At 44.1% G+C, this 25,118-nt stretch overlaps 1 long non-coding RNA gene across 2 annotated transcripts in view; it reads left to right on the top strand.

Moving 5' to 3' along the window:
- LOC128851862 (uncharacterized) overlaps window positions 1–25,118 on the top strand; it is a 78,398-nt gene that overhangs the window by 18,849 nt on the left and 34,431 nt on the right. The window lies entirely within an intron of this gene.

Here is a 25,118-nt window from a genome sequence, read left to right as displayed (position 1 = left end):
GTTTCTCTGACATCATAACCATTTATCTTAGTTCTGAGTTGTCTCATCACATTTCCATAGTATGGGAACATTCTTTGCTGACTTGATCCCCAGCAAACTGAATTCTGGTGGATGAGTTTTCTGTATCTACATTTCTTCCCCCAACAGAAATCATTCCCTTACCTGACAGACATTTCGACTTGCTTCTTTTTTGACATGATTTCCACACCCAGACAATTGGAAATGTTTAATTCCTTGTTGCACAGCCATCTGGAAGCCCTAAGGGGCTTTGACACAGAATCCCTCTCCCCAATGAGTTTTGGTTGTTTATATTATGGGCTTTTGTTTCCACTCCTCTGGAAAGTCTAGTGCATTTGTAGGAAGCGTGAAGCCATGCAACCTCCAGAAGTGTGGAGCACCAAACCTGTTCTTCAAACACAGCCACAGTATCGGGAAACAGCTGCAGAGCCCAGATCATGGCACACAGCCGGGCTAAATGAACATCCACTCTCCTGGTATGAGTTCTTCGTTAGCTGACGGAGCCAACTTAAGCCTACTCTACCCAGTTTTAACTGCAGATCAGACAGGAGAAGTCTAATTCAGGCACACTATAAATTACTGTATATGCTCATTCTTTGTCATGTCCAATCTGTTCCTCTGGTGAAATCTTGGAAATACTTCTTTTCCTACTATATTAAGCCGAGAAGATGGTATGGAGCAGCCTGGTCTAGTGGGAGGTGTCCCTGCCCATGGCAGGGGAGTTAGAACTGGATGGACTTTGAGGTCCCTTCCAACCCAAACTGTTCTATGATTCTATGATTCTATGATTTTTGTGTAACGATCCTTTTACAGGCTTATGAATCTATAGAAACACTATAGATTCTATATGAATCTATAGAAACACTATTATCCGACCACAAGGTCTACCTTCTAAAGTGATGTTTTCCACAGCATCTGGTGTTCCAGAAGGAAACAATGGGTCTGCTTGGGCCACATACAGTTCTAAGGGAATATGGGATTTCCTCCCGCAGTGTCATCATTGACATTTTCCTGGATTAAATATAGCCAGCTGTGCAAGGAAGCTGTCTCAGTCTCAGCTTTTCTGTATTTAAATGTTCCAGAAAGTTAGCTTCAAGATGGAGTAAGCCTGTTCAGTGGCACCTACAAGGTCAACTGTATTTTCCGGCACATATTGAAGTTAGAAAAAGCCTTATTAAACTGTCTTGTGCTGCTAAGATCACACCCAGCTGCAGGATCATGCTCCCTTAAAAAATACTCTATGTCTGACTTCTCATTCTCTGTAGCCCGTGCACAGAAGGCCCATAAACTTCTTGGTTCACTAGCTGAGAGAGGAGAGCCCAGCACAGAGAGGAGCATTTGGGCAGACCTCTACTACAAATAGCTCTACTATTCTGCAGATGCTATTGCCCTCCGAGGATCAGCTGCTTGTTTTGTGCTCACCCACAACCTGTGGTCTTCATCTTCCCTCTTGCCAATTACACCAGAAAGAAAGTTTGCCATCATCTGTAAGGACAAGCAACTACTCTGAATTCCTGACACCTCTGGCCTCCTGCAAGTCCTTTTTCATGTTCTGGATGCCGTGCTGCAGGTGTAGAAATGGATCTTCTGCATTGCTGACCCAGGAGCCTGTGCTTCCTGTTTTGGTTACCACCATTTCACTGGCTTTTCAGATGACTTCAAAACATGGTGTTCCTTCAAGCTGCTTCCTCACTGAATGGACTCCATCCTAGGCACCGACCACCCTATACACCAGAGTGCTAAGGGCTACAGAGGAGCACTCTGCCGACAGCAGCCTTCTGGAGGAACCATCTGATGCTGATACTCCGTCCTGTTAAGGGTGCTCTGCACATCACATCGCCAGCCCCATGGACTAAGAGCATCACAAAACTTTTGCACCCCCTAGGGAAATCCAATGTTTCCTACTTGGCTCACCCATCCCTTGGGGTTGCCGCTCCAGCTTCCAAGACCACTACTGATGCTGCTGGGCTTTTTGTGCCAGCTATCACTGATCATTTCCTCACCGGCAGCCAAGGAATGTGTTTGTCTGCTGACTCCTTTGTAGCTGCTCCAGCATCGGGTTTGTACAACCCATCAGAAATCAGAACTGAGATTTTAAACCTGAGTGTCCCTAAAGTGCTGCTTCTTATGCCTGAAAAAGCAAATCCAGATAAAGAAGGAGAGGATATATGGTAGCTGACAGTAACAAGGGACAAGAGAGTTTATTTGCAGTCTGTGCCAGAAGACAGTTACAGATAAATTCGTTTTCCTCTGGAAGAGACTGTGCTTATTAAACAAAACATGACTCTTCTGATGTATCAAGAAGGTATCATGTGCAGCTTTTATTTTTAACATAGATCTTGCATTTGTAAATGCCTGGCAAATGAATTTTCTGACCATCACTATTCAGAACAAGGACTGGCCAAGCTTTTTAAATTTATGTTTTGGACACATACCAGTGTTTTATCACTCAGGTAAAACAAAAGTGAAGCTCAAAAGCTCCCTGAAAATAGCAGTATTTAAAGAAATGCTCAGTTGGGGCGTTCAATCTTGTTATACTGCTAGAAAGGTTAAAAAAAAAAAGGAAAATTAAATGACCCACGCTGTTCCAAACCCACTGATAGCGAAGCCTGTCTGTGCTGCTCAAGAAAGAATTACTTTTGCAGGACGAGGTGAGACAGCAAACCATTACAGAAACCGTATCCTTCACAAAACTCATTTCAAAGCAGTGTTGAAGAGAGAGCATACTGAGATTTGCCTTGAAAATCGGTGTCAGGGAACACATAGCAGCCAAGTTTAGACATACATCACTGGTATCAACAGCCTTTCAGAGATCCAGGGCATTCCAGCATCTAGAGAACCATCGTTCTTAAGCAGGTAATTGACAGCATCTCTGCATTGCTCCATGTCGAGTGTTCACAAGATGCTGAAGCCCAGGCACAATGCAGGTCTAAACCCATCCTTGTGCTATAGTAATATAGCTTGTTCAGCAGTGACTTTCCTACTCTCTCCTTTGTTGGGACATCACCATGTGGACACGTTAGCACAGTTCCAGAAAAAGGAGATGCATTTATCCAGCATGAGCTTCTTTTTTTATAGCAGAAGTGTGAGACACAAGAGTACTCAATGTATTGCGTGCAAGCCATTATCCTCGTTTCACATACATGTGGCCATAGCGAGAGCACTTTGTAACAATGGTGACTCTTTCAGTAGCTTTTTCTTAAGCCAACTGTAACTTCCTTTAACAGACTACTCAGAAATTTCTACAATTGTGCAATGCGAACCATACAGAAATAGTTAAGCGCAAAATGTAATGAGCCTGGAGGTACAATGGAGGGAGTGTTTGTGACTGTTCTCAATATCCACACTGCATCTCAATATCCATGTGCATCTCTATGGATTGCCTCTCAGATGCAGAGGCTGGAAAGACATCAGCCCTAATGGGACAAGAAATGGGACTTTCTGAGCTGAACTTGTACATTAGGCTCCTCGTTCCTGTTTCTCCTGTGCTTTGGACAGAATAAACTCTGGAGGGAGCATGGGATCATGGAATCAGAGAGTGGTTTGAGTTGGAAGGGACCTCAAAGCTCACTGAGTTCCAACCTCCCTGCCATGGGCAGGGACACCTCCCACTGGATCACGTTGCTCAAAGCCCCATCGAGTCTGGCCTGGAAAACGTCCAGGGACGGGGCAGCCACAACTTCTCCGGACAACATGTGCCAGTGCCTCACCACCCTCACAGAAAAATGTTTCTCCCTAAGATCTCATCTCAATCTCCCCTCTTTCAGCTTAAAACTGCTCCCCTTTGTCTTATCCCTGCACTCCCTGGTCAAGAGCCCCTCTCCTGCTTTCCTGTAGCCCCTTTCTGTACTGGAAGGCTGCTCTAAGGTCTCCCCACAGCCTTCTCTTCTCCAGGCTGCACAACCCCAAGTCTCTCAGCCTGTCAAAGGCAACACAAGTCCTTTCCTTTGCCTCAACGTTCCCCAACAGTGGATGTGTTTACAGTTTGACCAAATTTCATGTTCTTGCCTTATTGGTGTGTCCTTTCCTTCTGTTACTTTGGAACCAGCACTGGCAAGGACAACAAACCAACTTCTAAAGAAACTACTGAAATAATCCTATCCAAAGTGGATATGTACCTTTTTCCATAGTCTGTATTCATTTCAGCCTAATGGAATGAATCCCAGTAATTAAACAGCTTGTTGTGAAGGTCATCCTATATTGCAATATTTAATTAACAGCATATATATATATGCGCCTGTATATAGATAGATCTGTAATTATATATATATATTTATATCAGAGAACAGGAGATACCAACTGGAACAAATGCTGAGCAAGAGTGAATAAACCAACTCGTCAAAAGTGATAGAACCTCCTTATTCTCAATTACTTGAACTCTCAGTGGAGCCTGAGATTCAGATCTTCAGCAGCCATGAGGGCAAGGAGCATCGTGGACAGAGGCTGGAAGGAATTAATTGCAAGCGAGAATGTCCTGACACAAGACTGGCTGCAAATACAAGTCATTATTTTTTTAAATAGAAGGAAAAAATGTGGCAGGATAGTGAGTCTTTCAGCACAGTGGAACTCAAAGGATTTGTGTTTAAATTCCAGCAGCAAATATTTGCAGAGAAAAAAAATTGTTTTACTGCTTTACTGAGCAGTTTGTGTTTTATGAATTGCACTCTGAAAATGGTATAATCAATCATGTGAAGAGTACAGGACAAACTGGAGACAGGAATTTCAGGTCAGGAAATTCTGAATGTAAGGGAATTGGAAACCATTCACAAGGGGGAGGGAAAAACTTGTGTGTGGGTGCCATATCATGTGGGTTCACATACATGTGAATATGCTTCCTAAAGCAAAGATGTAAATGAATCATACGTGATGCCAAACCATTCATAACTCAATTCCTTCTTTGGCCACACTTCAGCAGGGGTTACATCCATGAGGGCAGGGAATGAACTGGACTTGGAAGCAGTTTTCAGTATCCTAAATTACCAATTAACTGATGTAACACCCGGAAAATTGCTGCCCTGAATTATCAATATTGTATTAAAAGCATTTAATATTTACAATTGAAGTAATTTTGATTGCATGGTGCCTGGCATTATTTAATATATTCACTAATAGCCTGTAGGAAAAAGCATCAGCTGACTGAGTGTTCAGGTGGCACCAAGGTGGGAGGAACTGCTGCTCAGTAAATGCGGAGTGAGAACTTAAAATGATCTTGATAGAAATAAAGTATGACCAGAAGATAACAAGGTGTAACAGGAACAAGTGTACTCCAATCACTTTAATTTCATATTTTAGTTACACAATATTATAAGCCGATTTACAGCAGCTTACAAGGGTAAGGATATTTAGTATTTTAATCAATGGTAGCCAAGCACTGCATGATGTAAAAGAATAAAGCAGATGACCTTGAAATGGTGTTTACAGTCACCTGGAATACTTCCTAGTGTGCTTAAAATGCCATGCACTGATAATGCCCATGCTCATGCCATTTATTAACATCTATTAAGTTTGTTATTCTCAATGTTTGGGGAATACTTTACACTGCAAAATCACACAAAACAAGTGTTCTAGTGAAAAACTGTAATTCACATTCAAATTAGTAAAGTTTGTCCTCAGAGACTGGTGTGGAGGTTCAGGAACCAGTTCCACCACACAGATGTATTGGGTTTTACTGGGTTCGCCAGGCTTTCCTGGGACGTTTGCTCGGTACCAGACCTGCTTTCATACTGTTCTGCAGCGAAGCGCTCATTCCTAGGGCTGGAGCTATGGCACCTAGTAAAAAATGTTCAAATAAAGAGTTCCACTAAAAGGATACATTAACTGGGAAAATGATTACTTTACAGAATGTCCTGCCCCCAGCCTATGAATTATCTGGTCCCTTTAATTCAAACTCTTCAGTGTGGGTACCTGAGAGGCAGTTACTTACAGAGCCATTACAGCTGGGAACTGCTGGCAAACAAACAACACAGGAAATATAGGATATATCTTGAATATATTTTAAGTGATTAAACCTCCCCACCACATGAAAAACTGGTTTCAATACTGTTCCTTTCACCATGCATCTCATCTGACCAGTGGTGGATGAGATTCACAACATTAGTATCCCATTATGCCTCTTCCCCACCCAGCATAAATCCCTGGCAGAATCATAGACTCATGGAATGGTATGCGTTGGAAGGGACCTCAAAGCCCATCTAGTTCCAACCCCCTGCCATGGACGGGAACACCTGCCACTGGATCAGGTTGTTCAAAGCCCCATCCAACCCAGCCTTGAACACCTGCAGGGATGGGGCAGCCACGACTTCTCTGGGCAACCAGTGCCAGTGCCTCACCAACCTCACAGGAAAACATTTCTTCCTAACATCTCATCTCTGACTCCCTTCTTTCAGCTGAAAACCATTCCCCCTCGTCCTGTCCCTGCAATCCCCAATCAAGACCCCCTCCCCAGCTTTCCTGTACCTCTTTCAGTACTGGAAGGCTGATCTAAGGTCTCCCCACAGCCTTTTCTTCTCCAGGCTGAACAACCCCAATTCTCTCAGCCTGTCGTCAGATGGAAGGAGCTCCAGCCTGCAGATCACCTCTGTGGCCTCCTGTGGTCTTGCTCTGTGTCCAAAGATCCATGTCTTTCCTGTGCTGAATACTCTGACTCATGGACTGGTGGGTGTCTCCAACCCAACACAGTGAGGAACAAATGCTCTAGGACCCTTCTGACCAGCACTTGGGAACCACTGAGTAGTGCGTGGAAAGAGGCATATGATGGCAGTCATGCCAGATTCCCATTTCATGGGAACATGGCTCTCACCGTCAGCCATGCCATCCCTAGCAGGAGAAACACAGCTCCATTTGCAGGTACAAAAGTACCAACGAAGTTATAATCATAGGAATGCAACTGAAGAAACAGAGCCCATTTAATTTTAATAGTGTTTGGTTAGCTCTGATGGAAATTGTGCATTATTTATCCCCAGAGAAGAAGACTCTCTGGAAACTGTCATGTCTTCTCAAGGATGATGAAGGCTGCCAAGTGGAGGAAGATACATGGCTTCATAGAAATAAGACGCTTTTCTTCATTCTGCTGCAGTAAGTACATTCACGTGTCCTGAACACAATTACAACAAATATTTGTTTCACCAGCCATATTTAAGCGTGCAATTGCCTTCATAATAAGCAGCATTTAAATACAGAGCAATTTTAAAAACAGGGATTGATGTTATGTGAGAAAACTGCTCTAAAAACTGTCATTTTCCAAAACAAAGCTGGTTTAGTCTGCTGATGGCTTAGCAATTTGTTATAAAGATGGAACAGAGGCTGAGTTAACATTGTGTCCCCGTGCTGGGAGAAGTGCTAATCTGAATAATATACTCCGGGGGAATTCTGTTTACATGGATATCCATTTACATGGATACAGGAAAAATGGTAGTATCATAATTATCACTGCTTTTTTTTTTTCCAAGCAAAGATCTTTCACAGATAAATGCTCAACTCTGATTTTATTTGTTCCTGCAGCTCCTTCTTCTGAGCTCACTTTGGGATGTGCTGGCCCTGCAATATGATTTTTCTTATGGGGTCTGAGCTTTTCACCTCCCTGCACTGTCCTTCAAATTTCTCCAGATGGTTTTGTGGCATTTCCAAACATGCTCCACACCTACCAGAATTTTGCCCATTGAGCCAGTTATTCATTCAGTAGGGATGGCGTTGGATTAAGGCCGAACGCTCACTAGACCCCACCTTGCATACCTAGCAATTCAGCACACACAACATGTGCTCTTTAGTGAGCTTTTATACAGATGTTGTTTTCTCTTATTTGCTTTCTCGCTGGTCTAAACCGAGTCAGTTCTACTTGGTGTATCTGTGGGGACAGCCCAGAGCTAAAGCAGTTTGGAGGTGGCCAGGATGGTGGCTGCAGTCCTGCGTGAAGCTCCAAGCTGTGACTTTGCCACAGTTAATCTTCATCTGATCTGTGTGCTAGTTCATTTATAATTAAGTACCTAGATCATTTATAATTAATTAGCTGCAATCCACTGAATTATAACATAACCAAAGGCCAAAAATCTTCAGAAAAGTGTGGAGGGGGTGGTAATAGAGGTTGTGAAACAAAACCTTTCAGCAGTTCTAGGCAAAAACCGTGGAGTGCCGTACCTAGGCACAAACCGTGGAGTGCCGTACCCGCCTTGGGATGGTCTAAGTCACCTTCTGAGTTAACCCATTCTCCTGCAAAAGGGGTGTGAAATACAGCAGTAGGAATCCTGCACACAGCTTGTAGGGCTGCTGCCATAATAGTGAAAGGGCAGGAGGAATTTCTTGCCCTCTTTCTTCCCACTTGTAGGAGCAAAGCGGCTTAGTACATTATCCCTTCAAGGTGGTGTTTTCAGTCACTAGAGCATCTGGTGATAAAAGAATGTAAAATATTGGAGAATGGTTTGAGAACAGCCCTGAGGAGAAGGACTTGGGGGTGCTGGTGGATGAGAAGCTCAACATGAACCGGCCAGGACACAAACAAGTCGGCAAAGAACTTTTTTGGTTGGATCTTCAGCTTCTGATGCACTCCTAAACTTTGCCCTTGTACCTGCCTTTGTGAGGCAGCGCTGCGTGGCCGGGCAGGGATGCTGCCCTCCAGCTCCCCTCACCAGCACAATGACTCTTACCCAGCTGGTACCTGTTTGTAATCCAGAGTCCCTCCAGAGGCTGTGAGCCCAGCGTGCAGCATCATAAAATTGCTGGAGCACCATCACACCCTTCCCTCCTACCTTCACATCTGCAGGATGCAGCACACTTTAATGGAAGGACGAATCCAGCCCAGCATCTCATGTTTAGAAAAGGTTAGGGGCTTGTTTTCAACACTGATATCTCTCAGCAGTACCTCTATCATTTTTCCAGGGTGTTTCAAACACCCCATCACCCTCACAGTTGCTGCTATAATTTCCTTCCATCATTCACTCGTGTGCAGTCAGCAGTTCTTCAGGTTTTGATGTGGGATCACTGTGGCAACTTGTATAAAACACCCTGCATCCATTTGAATAGTGAATTTAAAAACTAATGATGTCCCCTGAGACACAGGGTGGCTTGCTATATGAATATTTATCTTTACTACCTTTTATTATGATGGAAAAAATATTTTATTACTAAGTAATTGCCTACTCTATGGGAAAAATACTGTGCTGTGTTGGAGATTGTATATGGAATCTGTCTTAATGACAAGCTGTGAGTTCCACTTCGCTTTGAAAATAAGGTGTGCTGAGAAAAACTAAACTCTGTTTATGCATGATAGCAGGTAACAGGATGAAATGACGGTAGCAAACAAAAACAAAAGCCCTGAAGACCTTACAGTATGTTACAGCCAAGCATGGGACTGGATTGTAGGATGTAGGAGCAGCCCTGAAGAGAAGAAGTTGGAGTGAGAAGCTCAACAGGAGTTAGCAATGTGTGCTTGCAGCCCAGAAAGCCAATCGGGTTGCATCCAAAGCAGTGGGACGATCAGGGGGAGTGAGGGAATTCTGTCCCTCTGATCTGCTCTGGTGAGACCTCACCTGGAGCCCTGCATCCAGTTGTGGAGTCTTCAGCACAGGAAGGACATGGATCTGTTGGAGTGAGTCCAGAGGAGGCAGCAGAGATGATCTGAGGGCTGGAGCACCTCCGGTATGAGAAAAGGCTGAGATAGTTGGAGTTGACTAACATGGAGAAGAGAAGGCTCTGGGGAGACCTTAAAGCAGCCTTCCAGTACTGAAAGGGGCTACAGGAAAGCTGGGGAGGGACTCTTGATCAGAGAGTGCAGGGGCAGAACAAGGGCAAATGGTTTTCAGGTGAAAGGGGAGACTGAGATGAGATAAGATCTTAGGGAGAAATGTTTTCCTGTGAGGGTGGTGAGGCGCTGGCACAGGTTGCCCAGAGAAGTTGTGGCTGCTCCATCGCTGAGGGTGTTTCCAGGCCAGGCTGAATGAGGCTTTGAGCAACCTGATGCAGTGGGAGGTGTCCCTGCCCATGGCAGGGTGGTTGGAACTGGATGGGCTTTGAGGTCCCTTCCAACTCAAAACATTCTATGATTCTATGAGATTTCTGCCTTCTAGAAAGCACTGAGAAACACCTTCTGGCTAGGCTCAGGCTTTTTCTGTTCAATGGAAAAGCGGCATTGCAGGAAAAGAGCAGGACAGTGAGCCTGCTGCTACAACACCCACTGTAATACATGATCCATCCATTGCCAGCCAAACCAGAAGCAAAGTTAGTATATTTATAACTCTGACTGTTTTGCCATAAGCTCCAAAGATGAGAGTCATCTTTACATGTTTGCCTTCTGGTGGGGAGATCATTCAACCCGAGGAATGCATCAGAATTTGATGAGCTTTCCTGGATATGTACCTTGGACTGAAAACAGCTTTCACTCCCCAGTGTTATTTATAGCACAGGCACGGTAAATAGCGACTGCAAGTGGGATGGGAAAGGAAAGAAGGAAAACAGCATCACTAAAATAAACTAACTCCAGGAAGAGGTCGGTTGCTCTCGTATGGGCAGAGCATCCTGGCTTGGCTTGTGTCCTCTGCCACATTTTCCTGCTTCCTTGGAACCTTTTGTCAGCCTGTTAGCAACCAGTTACTGCTTTTGAATGCTTTCTACTCACGTTCCTGTCCAATGGCCACCTGTCACAGTGCAAATAAAAGACTTCTAATTCCCCAGATCTGCCAATTAACGTTCTCTAGGTTTGTTGAGCTGAGAGACACAAGCTGTGCCCACTTGTTAAACAGGAGCCAGATGTACAGAAGCTTTTCTCTGTATAGTAGCAGAATAAGCCTGTGTTGTACCATGGCTGTAGTCAATGGGAGGCCATAAAGATCACTCTGCACCACTTTGTTTTCTCTAAAGACTTTGAGCCAAAGATAGGAAAATTCCACTGCCCATTTATCTCAATGTAATTACAGTAATTAAGATGACTTTTGCTATTGAAAAAAAGAAAATCACCTGCTATATGTACCTCTGCACTCTTGAAATGCTTTAGTCCGTGTCTGCATCCAAGACCAAATGCAAGTCACAGCCTTTATCTTCTCTTTCAGAACATGAGGAATTTGGCTATGAAATCCATCTCTACTTGCTGCTCTAACCATGGTATACATACATGTACATGTACATACATACACTGTGACTCTAAGCAGCCTCTTGGAGATTTGTACCCTGTTTTCAAACGCTGTTTCAAACGCATTACTGTGCAACCTGGTACTTCAGAGCACAAACTCACTGAAATGCAGCTGACTGTGAGTTTCAAAACCAGACAGTCCTTGTTTGCTGACCTGCTGAGCAGTCATGCAAGTTCTGGTTTTAACTCCAAATTTCCTGTGAAATAATGGAACTCCTACTCTGTCCAAAGGCCAAACTGGCTTCATCCATCTTAAAAATAATATAGAGGGTTTTCTAGTCTGCGTTAAGGTCCCTCTGACCAGCATAAATAGATGTATCTGAAAGCCCTCAGTGTTTTTTTTGGAGTACCTGTCCCATGTTCCGTTGGAGCCCTTGTCACTGCCTGCAGCTCCTAGAAAGGAGGTTGTGGTGAGGTGGGCATTGGTATCTTGTCTCAAGTAACAAGTGATAAGACAAGAGGAAATGGCCTGAAGTTGTGCCAGGGGAGGTTGAGATTGGATGTTAGGAAAAACTTCTTTACTGAAAGGGTTCTCAGGCACTGGCAGAGCCTGCCCAGGACCGTGGTGGAGTCCCCCTCCCTGGAGGTGTTTGAAAGACGAGTAGATGAGGTGCTCAGGGATCTGGTTTAGTAGTGGACAGGTATGGTTGGACTTGGTCTCGAAGTTTTTTCCCAAACAAACCATTCTGTGATTCTGTGTCTTTAATACACTTTTCCATTTTTCCTTATTCTAATTATCACTGAAACTTTAAAATAATTCTCTTAATCTCCTACTCACTATTTCTGAAAGAGCCAATTATAGAACAGCTGTGGATGGAGGGGCTTGGATAGGGTATTGGGATAACTTCTAGCACCAGCAATGAGGCTGACCTTTTAAACAATGCTCAGCTCTTGTCAAGTATGTCTTGTTTTGACTCTCTTAAGCCAAAACATCCACTAAGCCTGGTCTTGAATCTCTTGTGTGTTTTCCCTATTCCTTCTGCCCAACTTGCTATTTTCTTCTTTTTAATTAAAGCCCGTGTGGAAAGCGTAGCAGCAAAGTGACCTGCAGGTTTCACAGTCCCCTGAGGCAGCTGTGTTAGACCACAACATCATTCAGCCCTCATTCGGCATCCCTTGCTTTTATAACAGCAATCAAAAAATGAATTATTATGCATTCAAAATGGATAACGAAACCTTGGAGTTCTTAGAGTTGACACAGAATAAGTTATTGAACCATGTAAGTTATCTGTGGTGGCGTTTCCTCATTAATGGAGAAATTGCCAGGTTCACACACAACAAATCCACCAAGAAAGCAAACACCACACTGAGTGTGCTGGGTGTCCCAAGCACCTGAGTACAACAAAACCAGAGGTTTCTAGTCAGTCATACGCGTGCTTGTCAAAATGAGCATCAGGGAATTCAGCCTTTGGGAAACCTGACTTCATAAATAAACGAATAAAGTGAATTAGAGGAAATTAAATGAGGTGTGGGAAAGGTTAACACTGGACTTGCTGAGAAAAACTGATTAATACGAAGTGAGAATTTGATATTAAAGGGAAATTAGTTTGTACAGTGGGCAGTAAGGACATAATTCACCTTTGAGGAAGGAGAATCCTGGTCTGTCTTTCTGGGGTCAGGGTTTGAAGGATGGTGAAATCTTAACCTACTGATATTACTGTCAACAGTGCCCCTTGTTTCACTGGAAACAAGATTTTATACACTGATGCGCTGGGCATCATCCTCCACTCTTAGTTATATAGATAGACATATAAATGCTCAGCATATCAGTATATAAAATCTTATTTCCATTAAAACCAGCAGGGTGTGTGTGTGTGTGTGTGTGTGTGTGTGTGTGTATATAAATATCCATTTAGTTACAGAGGATTTCCAAATCCAAACCCTCTTAACACAGTGAAGCATTTGAGTTGGTGTCTCATGCTGGTTGGTGTCACATCCAAAAGCAAATCAATGAATACAGCCACATTATGTGATCCACTTCAGTCTTTTGTTCCATGTGAGCATTGACTTGTTTCAAGTTGGTCCTGTGCTTCAATGCTTTGGAATTTTGAAGCCATGATGTGCTCCTGGTGGATGAGAAGCTCAATGTGAGCCAGCAATGGGCACTTGCAGCCGAGAAAGCCAACTGTATCCAGGGCTGGATCCAAGGCAGTGGGACCAACAAGGCGAGGGGGGGGATGCTGCCCCTCTGATCCACTCTGGTGATACGTCAGCTGGATCCATGCATTCAGTTCTGGAGTCCTCAGCACAGGAAGGACACAGATCTGTTGGAGTGAGTCCAGAGGAGGTAACAGAGATGATATGAGGGCTGGAGCACCCCTCATATGAGGACAGGCTGAGAAGGCTGGGGATGTTCAGCCTGGAGAAGAGAAGCCTGTGGGGAGACCTTAGAGCAGACTTCCGGTACTGAAAGGGGCTCAAGGAAAGCTGGGGAGGGGCTCTTGATCAAGGAGTGCAGGGACAGGATGACGGGAATGGTTTTCAGCTGCAAGAGGGGGAACTGAGATAAGATCTTTGGAAGAAATGTTTTCCTGTGAAGGTGGTGAGGCCCTGGCACAGGTTGCTCAGGGCAGTCATGTCTGCCCCATCCCTGCAGGTGTTCAAGGCTAAGTTTGGTGAGGCTTTGAGCAGCCTGATGCAGTGGAAGGTGTCCCCGCCCATGGCAGGGGTTTGGAACTAGCTTTGAGGCCTTTCCAACTCAAACCATCCCATGATTCTATGACCGAAAAAGTGCACCCGTTTCTTATCAGAATCTCTAAAGTATTTCTAAAGCTGCTTGCAAAGTGCCTTTTCCAACTGAAACACCTTGGCAGATCTTATCCCTGACCTGATTGTCTCCCAAACATCTGGGAGTTCTAAATAGCTGCATTTATTGGTGCTTTTTAAAATATCCCTCTGAGCAGAACCTTAATTGTGAGGCTGGGCATATCCACAGAGATTTGTCATCAGCTTCCTGACATGCTTGCTCCGAGCAAGCAATTCTGTTGATGCTGACATGAACAACAAATTATGTCCCCAGCTACCAGAGTTATTATACACTGCCAGCTGAATCTACATGTACAGGTCAGACTAACACATCACTTACATTGGGAAGAGCAGCAGGAATTTCTTTTTAAAAGAAGTCTTAAGATGGAATAAAGACATGTTTATTGCAATGGTAGAATACAGAGGAAAAGTAACATGATTTCTAAGGAAAGAGGGCTGCTTTCAGTAATCAAATTATCCCCAGGCAGGCAGAGGCTTTGCAGGAAAGCAGGACGACTGCAAGCCTTTCCCTGTGGCAGAAGAGGAGTTGGGCAACCCTAGGAGAATATGTTTTCACACCCGCAGAACACTCTGGCTGCAATGACTGTGTTTGCCCCAAATACTTTGCTTTCGCCAAATCACCATTTTTTTCCTGTGAAAACCACTCCGAGGGAAATATTACGCCTTTTCCATTTCATGCCATGCAACCAAGTTGTTAAGGATCTTCACACTCAGGAATTATTTTAGTCCCTTGCCATATGAAATGTTTCCTGTTTGAAACAAAGTGGGCTGATAAGAAGCCACTCGAATATTAATGCAAGTTTAAGACAGTTGAGGAAGTGAGATATTAGCTAACAAAGGGTAATTACAATTATCACATGCCTAAGTTTTATGTAATTAGAAGGTAATGTGAAAGCAAGTCTCCAAAGTTAATATAGTAAAGCACACACGCTCCTTTCCAAACCACTGTTGCTGCTGTATTCCTTGTGCTGTAACTTGCTATGCCTGTGGAAAAGTCTTTCAGCTATGATGCAGGCTGACCATAGATCAAAGTCTGCTCTACAAAGAAGAATCATAGAATCACCAGGTGGGAAAGGACCCACTGGATCATCAAGTCCAACCATTCCTAATACTCCCTAAACCATGCCCTTAAGCACTTCATCCACCCGTTCCTTAAACACCTCCAGGGAAGGTGACTCGACCGCCTCACTGGGCAGCCTGTTCCAGTACCCAATGACTCTTTCTGTGAAAATTTGTTTTCTGATATCCAGCCTGAACCTCTCCTGGCAAAGCTTCAGGCCATTCCCCCTTGGCCTGTTCTCCATCACTTGGGAGAAGAGGCCAGCTCCCTCCTCTCCACAACCTCCTCTCCACAACCTCCTTTCAGGTAGTTGTAGAGAGTAATAAGATCTCCCCTCAGCCTCCTCTTTTCCAGGCTAAACAACCCCAGCTATCTCAGCCGCTCCTCATAAGACTTGTTCTCCAGCCCCCTCACCAGTTTTGTTGCTCTTCTCTGGACGCGCTCCAGAGCCTCAACATCCTTCTTGTGGTGAGGGGTCCAGAACTGAACACAGTACTCAAGGTGCAGTCTCACCAGTGCTGAGTACAGAGGGAGAATCACCTCTCTGGACCTGCTGGTCACGCTGTTTCTGATACAAGCCAAGATGCCGTTGGCCTTCTTGGCCACCTGGGCACACTGCTGGCTCATGTTCAGTCGGCTGTCAACCAGCACCCCCAGGTCCTTCTCTTCCATGCAGCTTTCTAGCCACTCTTCCCCCAGTCTGTAGCACTGCATAGGGTTGTTGTGCTCCAAGTGCAGGACCTGGCATTTGGCCTTGTTAAACCTCATGCCATTGGCCTCAGCCCAGCGGTCCAGCCTGTTCAGATCCCTTTGCAGAGCCTCCCTGCCCTCCAGCAGATCCACACTTCCACCCAGCTTAGTGTCATCTGCAAACTTGCTAAGGGTGCACTCGATGCCTTCATCCAGGTCATTGATAAAGACATTGAACAGGGCTGGACCCAGTACCGAGCACTGGGGAGCTCCACTTGTAACTGTAAGAGCAGTAAAACTGTGGTCCCCATTCCTATCTCACTTGTTATGTCTACAAAGACACGGCAACTCTCCAAAGAGGAACGTCAGATACCTGCCTGCTGCTCTGACTGCTGATAGCAGGGCGAACCCTGACAGCCGCATCCCTTCCCGTCTGTTTTCTATTGGTAATGCAGGAGAAGGGCGGCTCTGGGCAAAGCTTTCTTAGAAGCTGGGAAGTTAAGTAATGTCAAGGCACTTCTCCATGGAAAGCAATAATTAATTCAGAAAAAAAAGTTCCTTATCTTGAAATGCTGTGAAAATATTGTGTGGTACATCACAATTACACAGTGTAACAGGCGTGCACTGATTGTTGCTGTGAAACCACTCACCATTCCTATTACCCAGCAAAATCTGCTGCAAAACTATCACTTGGCAGGCCTGTAGGAGAGACAAAATGTTGTTATTGGTCCCCAAGCAACAGCACAGGTTGGTACTACCGTGAGCTATGTTGTGGGGAGAAGCTGAAGATCTCACGAGTGAGATTCTGTGGAGCACTTCAACACCCCAATAACCTCTCCTGAAGGCTTGCTTAGCCTGACTCTGGTTTCTCCGGCTGCCTGCTGAGTGTCCACAGCATCCACAGCTCGGGTAGGTAACAAGAAACGAAAGGTGAATCACGGATGCTCTATATACTGTGTATCTAACTCAAGGACTAAACAGGAGAAGCAATAGGGTGATTCACCTATTGATTTTCTTTCCTATATCTACACAACAGAGGAATCCTGAAGTAAAACAGATGTGGGGAGTCTGGGTCTCACCCATTCTCTTTTCCTTGGGATTCTTATATTCCTCACAAGAATAACCAATCCCTAAGTCCTTCAATGATTCATTGTGACTTGCAGTGATTTCCTTCCTTGAAAACGTGCACAGTGCTTTCATTGGCAGTGTGGTGCAGAGATGTATAGTTTGCTGTGATGGATGTTTTTATTAGAAGAAAATCAACTTGAACAGCACCGTGCTTTCTGAATGGAGTGTAAAAAATTTCAGATGGCACTTAGCTTTTGCACAAATCTGTTCTGTAACCATGGCTCAATCTCCAAAGAAATGTGCTTTGTACCTGCTGAAGAGTGATCCTCTGTGCTTGGGAAATGAGGTGGTCAAGCATGATGATCATCCTTCAGATGATGTTTTAGGTGTTTAGAGCTGGATCACTGATGATTTCAAAGATATGGAAGATAATCTGAAGTATCCTGTGGCAGACAACTTGGTAAGGATCTCATAGTAGCTTATACAGCAAAATGCTGTGCTAGCTGCTATTTTCTTAACTCTGGTGGCTCCGTGCCCAGATGTATTTTGGTGCTGCTGGGAGGTGACAAAGGCAAGCATTACCAAGTCCTTTCAAGTCTCAGCTGAACCACAGGCCCCCAGAACTGAATTATTATGATTTAATTCCAGTATATGATGGCACTTAAGTCATGGGATCAGTTTTATATCTATGAATAATGCAAGTTTATTTAAAGGAATGGAAGCAGAGCAGATTATTTAAAAGGCACTGACTGCCAAGGCTGAATATAAGTTTTTCCAAATGTCTTCATCTGTTACCAGAGCTGTTCCCAGAAACACAAGGCAATACTAGTTTTGTTTTGTATCATCAATGACAGACGAGTTGCTGTCTGTCGGCATGGGGGCTGATCTCCTACCCCACAAGAAGCAGTAGGAGATGCTGCTGCAGACATCATGACCAGGCAGCTTGCTATAAATAAGGAATCCTATATTTATAAACTCCAAACTAGATCAACTACTTTAGCTGAGCATCTTCCACCAGAGGCAACTGCAACTCTACAAGCTAAACGACTGCCTCTTCTTCCTTTGATCAGCTATTGATGACCCACTAGCTGCTTTCATGAAGAGGTGACAGGAATGGTAGGAGGTTTTTGAGCAAAGTATTGTGCAAGCCTATTCCAGTTTCCCATTGTCTTCAGGTTTTGGGGGTGAATGCGCAAAGTCCTTGTAGCTGCGTGATTATGGGGCACCCTCTGAGAAGGAGCTGGTTCTTGCTGGATTCTGCGGATGAAAGACTAGCCTGGGGAGTTCCACGAGCTTCCCTTTAGGAAGCACTTGGTGCTCAAGGACATCTCCCAAGTGTATCACAATGGGGAGTATCTCTGAAGAGAGATCGGGAGAACAAAAAACATTGCCTTCCTTCTGATAGTGTGTTGGGCACTGGCGACAGCTCTGCTGGTGTCCGTCTCTGCTAGTGTCCAGCCTGTACTGGTTCCACCATATATTACTGTAGGTGAGCTAGGGAGAAGCTCTGGGTTCTCTATCAAAACGCTGAGGAACAAACAATCTGAGATGATGCTACCACCGGATTTCTTCACTGCGGTTTGCTGAACAGAGGAATAAAAGTTTCTCCCTTAATTGAAACTTTGGCTGTTCCTCTCTGGAGAGGCACTGAATGATCTTTTACCAAAGGTGCACAGTGTGGATCTGCAGGTGTAGGCCATGTCCAAACTGACCTGATGCAGTCGAAGGTGTCACTGCCCATGCAACGGGTTGGAACTGTGTGGGATTTAAGTTCTCTTCCAACCCAAACCATTCTATGGTTCTATATTGTATCTATATCAGGCACAAGCTGAACCCAGGGAATGAAGAAGAACAGCCAGCTGTCCAGCAAGCTGAACTGAATTCCTCTGACTCTAAAGGTTTCCTGCATTCAAAAAGACATTTAAAGTGAGGAATGATCAAGCAATTTGCTGGGTAGGATATGTTGGCAATAATATATTATAGATCTTTGGGGATGCTTTGACATTACTATAGAGACCAAGAAGAAGTCTCATGTGATATGCACATAGCATTGGCATATTTTTGTGCAATATATGTTATTTCAGCTGGTTTATTCAGCCTTTATTTCACTCTTTGTAGGAAATCAATCACTGTGTATAAATACTTTTCTTTTTACCAAGAAATTTGCTCCAATGAAGAAAACATTCCTGTTGCTTCTCTCTCCTTGTCTCTTTGCAGCTCTTCAATATCTTTCTATCCTCTGTTCAACTTTTTTCTATGGTTGTGAAGAAATACTAGGGATATTCTCAGGCAGGCTTGTGCACCCTCTATTATTATTATTATTATTGTCCTTGTTCTTGTTATTATATTGCTCCGCAGGCAGAACAAGAAATTAGAAGACATTTCTTTCCCACATCTTCACATCCCTGAAAGAGTTGCCCCATGCACTCCTGTGCTGGGGGAGGGAGTATTTGGACTGCAGGCAGGGGCAGCACCAGGGAGCACACTATATGCAATCAAGTAGAGGGTTTGGAAGAAGGCAGGGTAGGCTGAAAGGCTGGGAAAAAAATAACAGCTGCCATGGTGATGCTGCAGAGTTTGAGCACACTTTGGCATAGGTGCCAAACTCCAAACTCTTCATGGCAGCTCTGCCAGCATTAGGGTAGCAGCTGCACACTGGTGGGTTGTTACAAATATCCCATGAGGACAGGGTTTAACAGGGTTTTCTGCTTTGACTCAGTTCTCCTAGTGAAAGATACTGCTGGGAGGTATGTTGTTCCTACAGATCAACTATTGTGTATAACACAGGAGTGATACCAGCACTACTTCACTACATCCAGTCATGCTGGCCAGTGCTGTTAGCTCTCCTGAAGGCATTTATTAACAGCTCCTTGCAGGAGAAGAAAGAAGTTCAGTCTCTAGTGACACAGGTTTCCCCTTGAAAAGCCCTGCTAGTTTTAGCATTTTCAAGTTATTGCAAAGGAAGCTGTACTCATTTTTTATGAAGTTACTCCAAATGCTTTACTCATCTATTGCAAAGCCCTCTGTTAACCAAAACTTCCTAAAACATGAGAGGGAACTCCTAAAGCGTGAACTTTTTTCCGAAGGGCATTGCCTTTGAATGGGAAAACCACCTTGATTATCCAAGCTGACCATTTACCAACCTCTTTTATTAATTTCCAAGATTACCCATGATAATTTTTTTTAATTACATAACTGCACAATATAGACCTGTTTAACGTATTGGTTTGTCAGCATTAAGTCTCATTGCATCATTTCAGGACACTCTCAGCATCCTGACAGAGGATGTATGAATCAATCTTAATCAACTGGCTGGTTTCATTTTCAACTTTCTTTTTTTCTTAGTCATTCAACTCAAGGGGAGCTAAAGTGTGGTTTTTTGTTCCCCACAATTCACAAGGTTAATTGAAAATAAGGTGAAAAATTCCATTCGCGCTGCTGATTCCTTAGTGCAGGTTCCTGTGGTTTTTCTGATGAGATTATCTCATCCATCTTCTCCTAGCAATACGCTATTTCTGATTCCTAAAATAAACCACCACTTTCTCAAGGTTTATTTGGTGGCTGTGTTTGCTGGTTTGGAATTTCATTAACAGCTTATCAGCTGATCCCTTGACAGTATTCCACCTGAAGTATAAACTGGTTACGTTCTTCCTAAGAAGGAGTACGCTTTAATGCAATGGACCCTTTTGTATATATCAAGTCTAGATCCGTACCTAGTGCAAATATAAGAGCTGAGCTCCAGTTCTGCCTTTGGCTGCACAGCAGTGATGTGAGAGATCAGTCCAGCTAGAGGGGATGAAACGTGGACATTGCTCTTTCAGAAATGCAGTGTGGAATCTGGCAGAGGTGAGGTGACTCTCTTGAAGCAGCTTTGAGATGAGGAGAAGCCTTTCTGACTGTAGAGTCGTGTTCTGAAAACAGTAAGGGTAGATATTGTGAACGTATGACAGATAACCCTGCCAGCTAGGAACCAAGAGTCATGCAGAGATAAAAAGATAAAAACACATTAGATTTGATCAATCTGCATTTTCACACTCTAAAAACCTGCTTGCGGTAAAGATAGCAGTGAATTCCAAGGATGCAGATACTCAAGTGTTTTGGATGGAGTCTTTGCAAACGCCAAGGCTGAGAAGCTGAACTGATTGATGATATCACCACCAGGAATATTCATCTGTTTTACAACTTGTCTTACCATTTCTCACCTCTGTGTTCTTTCTTGCAGTTGTACTTGCAGTTGGTCCTTGTTGAGGTCAACTCACAGAGGTAAAGTCTACCTAGTGCCAAAGCAGAGGCACAAAAGTCAACATCTGGTGCTGTTGTCCACTATCTATTAGTGTCTTTCCCATCTTCATGGGAACGACACCAAAGATATTTTGGACATGTTAGAAAAGAAAAAAGGGGAAATATTAGAAGTAGTTTATGCTGTGTCCTGTAATCTTCATAGAATCATAGAACTATTTGGGTTGGAAGGGTCCTCAAAGCCCATCCAGTTCCAACCACCCTGCCAAGGGCAGGGACACCTCCCTCTGCATTAGGTTACTCAAAGCCCCATCCAACCTGGCCTGGAAGCACCCCCAGGGATGGAGCAGCCACAACCTGTGCCTCACCATCCTCACAGGAAAACATTTCTTCCTAAAATCTCATCTCAAAACCTCCTTTTTCAGCTTAAAACCGTTCCCCTTTGTCCCTGCACTCTCTGATAAAGAGTCCCTCTATTTTGAACATTTGGAGGTAAGGGGAAATAAAAAATATGAGAAGATTCATTGAACTTCAACACTCGTAGCAGTATCTTGACTTTAATCCTGTTGTCTCGTGCCTAATTTAAGCTCCACGGCCAGTAAACAGGCTGGTTGCTGCCATGCCTCTGCCTCTGATGCCACCCAGTTTCCTTCCCAGCCACTTGTCCTCTTCCCCATCCACTTCATCTTGGTTATGGGGGAGCCTGCAAAGCCCTTGGTGGGCTCAACCACACTTCGGTCACGTCAAGGTGAGGGAGCAAAGTGGCTCTGTTGGGAACAGCAACTACGCTGGCTAGAAATGCATCCTGTATAGAGTTACGTAAGAAGAGAGATCATGTAGGAGGAATAAAAATAATAAACTGTTAAGATGATTTGTTGAAACAAGTCTTCACCTCATCTCCCACAGAAACACAGAAATAAAAGTCCAATTTCCTCCATAGATAGAGATCATTGAGGGCAGAGAAGTTACAGAACAAAGAGGAACATTTCCATTTGGTATCTGCTGTCAGCAAAAGTGATGCTAAAAAAGATTCAAGTTACAGACACAAGGACGTAAGGTCAAAGCTGGGTGAGAACTTCAGTCAGCAAAGAGAAGGCATGAGCTGTGTGCAAGCTGTGGTGTTGGGAAGAGTATGCCTGGCTTGTGTGAATGGGTGAAAAGGAACAATCTGAAGAGTTTCCTCCTCTTTAGATAACAATGAAGTCCAAGAACTATAAATTCAATATACTAGAAGGAATTATAGAAGGTTGTAAACAGCCAATATATGCAGAATATCCATAATATCTATTCAGAGCTTCTAAATAATCAATATCCACCAACTGCCCACATCTTAAGACAAGCTTAATCTTCACATCTTGTGTATTATTTTAGAAAGACACATTGATCAATCCAAATTCTATATAAAGATTAGAGGGCAACAGATGACACCATAGCACCTTTGCTAACCCATTTCATTCTTGGAGTCACATAGCAGAGACATAGTTATGCCCTAGATTTTATAAACTGTAGAAAAGGGCTTTTTTTCATCAGCTTAATACAATTGCTGGTGATAACGATGCCTTAAAGAAGCAACTGCATTGCAGTATCTCCTGCTGCCATTTCCTTGGTGCAGACAGGTATGGTTGTGTGAGACCTCACATAACTGCTCTTACTCTGAATTAAGAGTTAATTGAGGTTATATTGCAAAATGCATTTACTGCAGCATATGCTGCAGAGAGATAAAAAAAGTGAAGTGAGAAGATTGTGCTGTGCAGTGCAGTGGGCTAAGTCTACCCAGGAGCCGAGGCAGGAGATGTCCTCCCTTGGGCTTGACCCTTGCTTGAAACACAGCTACAGCACCCAGTAATATTCCTGTTCCTTGTCAAGCTGTGTTTTAACTTCATCCTTGGTGTGGTACTTCATCCTTTAGTCAGCCTGGTGACAATGGCACCTTAAAAAGTTGCCAAACTTTATACAGCAGCAATTTAGTTCAAAACCCACTTGAACCATCTTAACACAAAGTCAGCATTCTCTCTGCATGCTCAGATATGCTGAGGTTTCCTCCATGGCATGGGACCCTACAAGGTCTAGCACTGTCTCATAGAGCCGCAGATTCCCTCTGAGCACCATTTTATCCTGGATGTAGCACTATAATTTTCTCGAACATTAACCACTACGCGGCAGTGCAGCAGTGCCGCTCACCTTAGCAGCTTCAGAAAATTGAGCGTGTAACCAAAATGTTTTTGCATCTTCCTGGCGAACGACAGAAGTACCATAGCAAATGTGAAACCTACCCTCCAGCCGAATGGCATTGCCACCAGCCCATTTCATCAGGACTGAGAATCACACATTAATTTATCCTCCATAACTTGGTTAATTTGTCTTGAGTTATCGGGGTTTGCCAGTCATCCTTAGCTGATAAACAGGCAAAGCAAGCCTATCAAACTGAGGCAGAGGAATGTGCATTAATGGCAATTATTACAGTGATAATACTGTCAGCAGGCATTAAACATTTGTGTTACAACCCCACCTACCTTGGGAAGGACTTGGAGGTGGCTCCGTGAGAGAAGGATGGGTGACTTTAAAGACGCCTATATCAAATCAGGCAGAATATGGTCACAGCACTACTGTACTTAACTCAAGAATATCCCATGTGATAACCAGCACTGCCTTATTCCACAGACCTGCTTCAGTTCCTGTGTTTACCTCTTCTTTCCTGGCTACCTACCATAGTCTTAACTTAGTTTGATTTCAGCAGGGCGACTGAAAGCAGAATATTTTTCTTGACGTTGCAACGCCCTATGACTTTTCTGATGGATCCTGAGCTTTCTTCCTGGTGTAGTTTCTCTGATTCTCAAGGAACCTTTTAGGATGGCTTTCCTGGGCACTTCTATTGCCATTGAAGTGATTTTAAAATACAGTAAGATATCCCTTAAAAGCCTTCTGAGCAAGGCTTAGCTGCAGAATTCTTAGCAAATGGCTTGACTTCAGTGAGTATTTCAGGTTTTCAAATGGCAGTGAAAGATAAAGTATTCAATTCTTCTTCCATCATAATTCCCACTTATTGTCAGCTGGGAATCGCCTCATGTTTTCTGTGGTAGGAATTCATACGCTAGTCAGCATGCAGCACATGGCATCACAGAGCTCATCTAACCAAGCTGATAGAAAAAGCCCTTGGGTGGATCTGTCAGTGTAAGATGCTGCACCCTGTCAAGCTACAAACCCAGTGGTTTTACTGGGGAATGTTACTTTCCCTTCATACAAACACATCGCGAAAAGCAACCCAGCAAATCTCCCTTTGCAGTTTCAGCTGAGCCATTTCAGCAGTACCAGCTTGTGGTCCGTTCTCTATTCCACCCACACAGCTGCTTTCCTGATGATAACCCTTCCCACACCTACCTAACTTTACCTGCACATATTGCACATATTTAGGACAAGCACACTATGATGGAGAAATTCCTGGTCCTTCCCATGGGCATCTAGGAGATGCTGTCTGCTTTGGAAAGATGCAGAGCTGGTACCCATCGGTCAGACTTCATTCCGAGAAGGGTTTGAGACTTGGCTTTCCACAGGAGGTGGTGGGACTCCTCACAACAAATGCTTCCCAGCAGGAACATGTCAGGAATGCAGAAAACCCTGCTGCAGTCAGACCTGAGGACTGAAAGAGCTCCAAGACTTGTCCCTGTTGGCTTAGCTGCTGCATTTAAAGTCCCAGTCAGTGGGCATCAAACCTCTAGTGATAAAATACACCAGGAGATAAAACCTGCAGCCAAAAGTGATAAAGTCCTGGGGCTTGTCCAACCAATTGGCAGGCTTTGTTTTGCCCAACTGCTCTTCAGTGAGTGGGAAAAAAAGAAACACTTACTGGAAGGGGCTTACATCCTCTCAACTCTCTCCATCTCTACCAACTGATGATATCTCTGCAACACGCCCTTGGGATTACTTTCTTCTAAACAATGATGTGATGTAAAAATCCTTTCATGGCTCTATCCCTCGAGTTTCACAGAGGAATCCAGCAAGGATCAGCCTGCCCAGCTGTGTGCACCCAAGGATGAGCTCATTTTCCCTGCAGTCCAAACGGACCAGAGACCATGCAGCCGCATTAGCACAAAACCAAGCTTACAATGCTGTCCCCTACTTCTCAGCATGGATTTTGAGAAGGCACTGAGCTTTAGCTGAACC

This window comes from Cuculus canorus, chromosome 3 (assembly GCF_017976375.1).
Source record: "Cuculus canorus isolate bCucCan1 chromosome 3, bCucCan1.pri, whole genome shotgun sequence".
Classification (NCBI taxonomy): Eukaryota; Metazoa; Chordata; class Aves; order Cuculiformes; family Cuculidae; genus Cuculus; species Cuculus canorus.
This window is presented reverse-complemented; position numbering and strand designations above follow the sequence as displayed.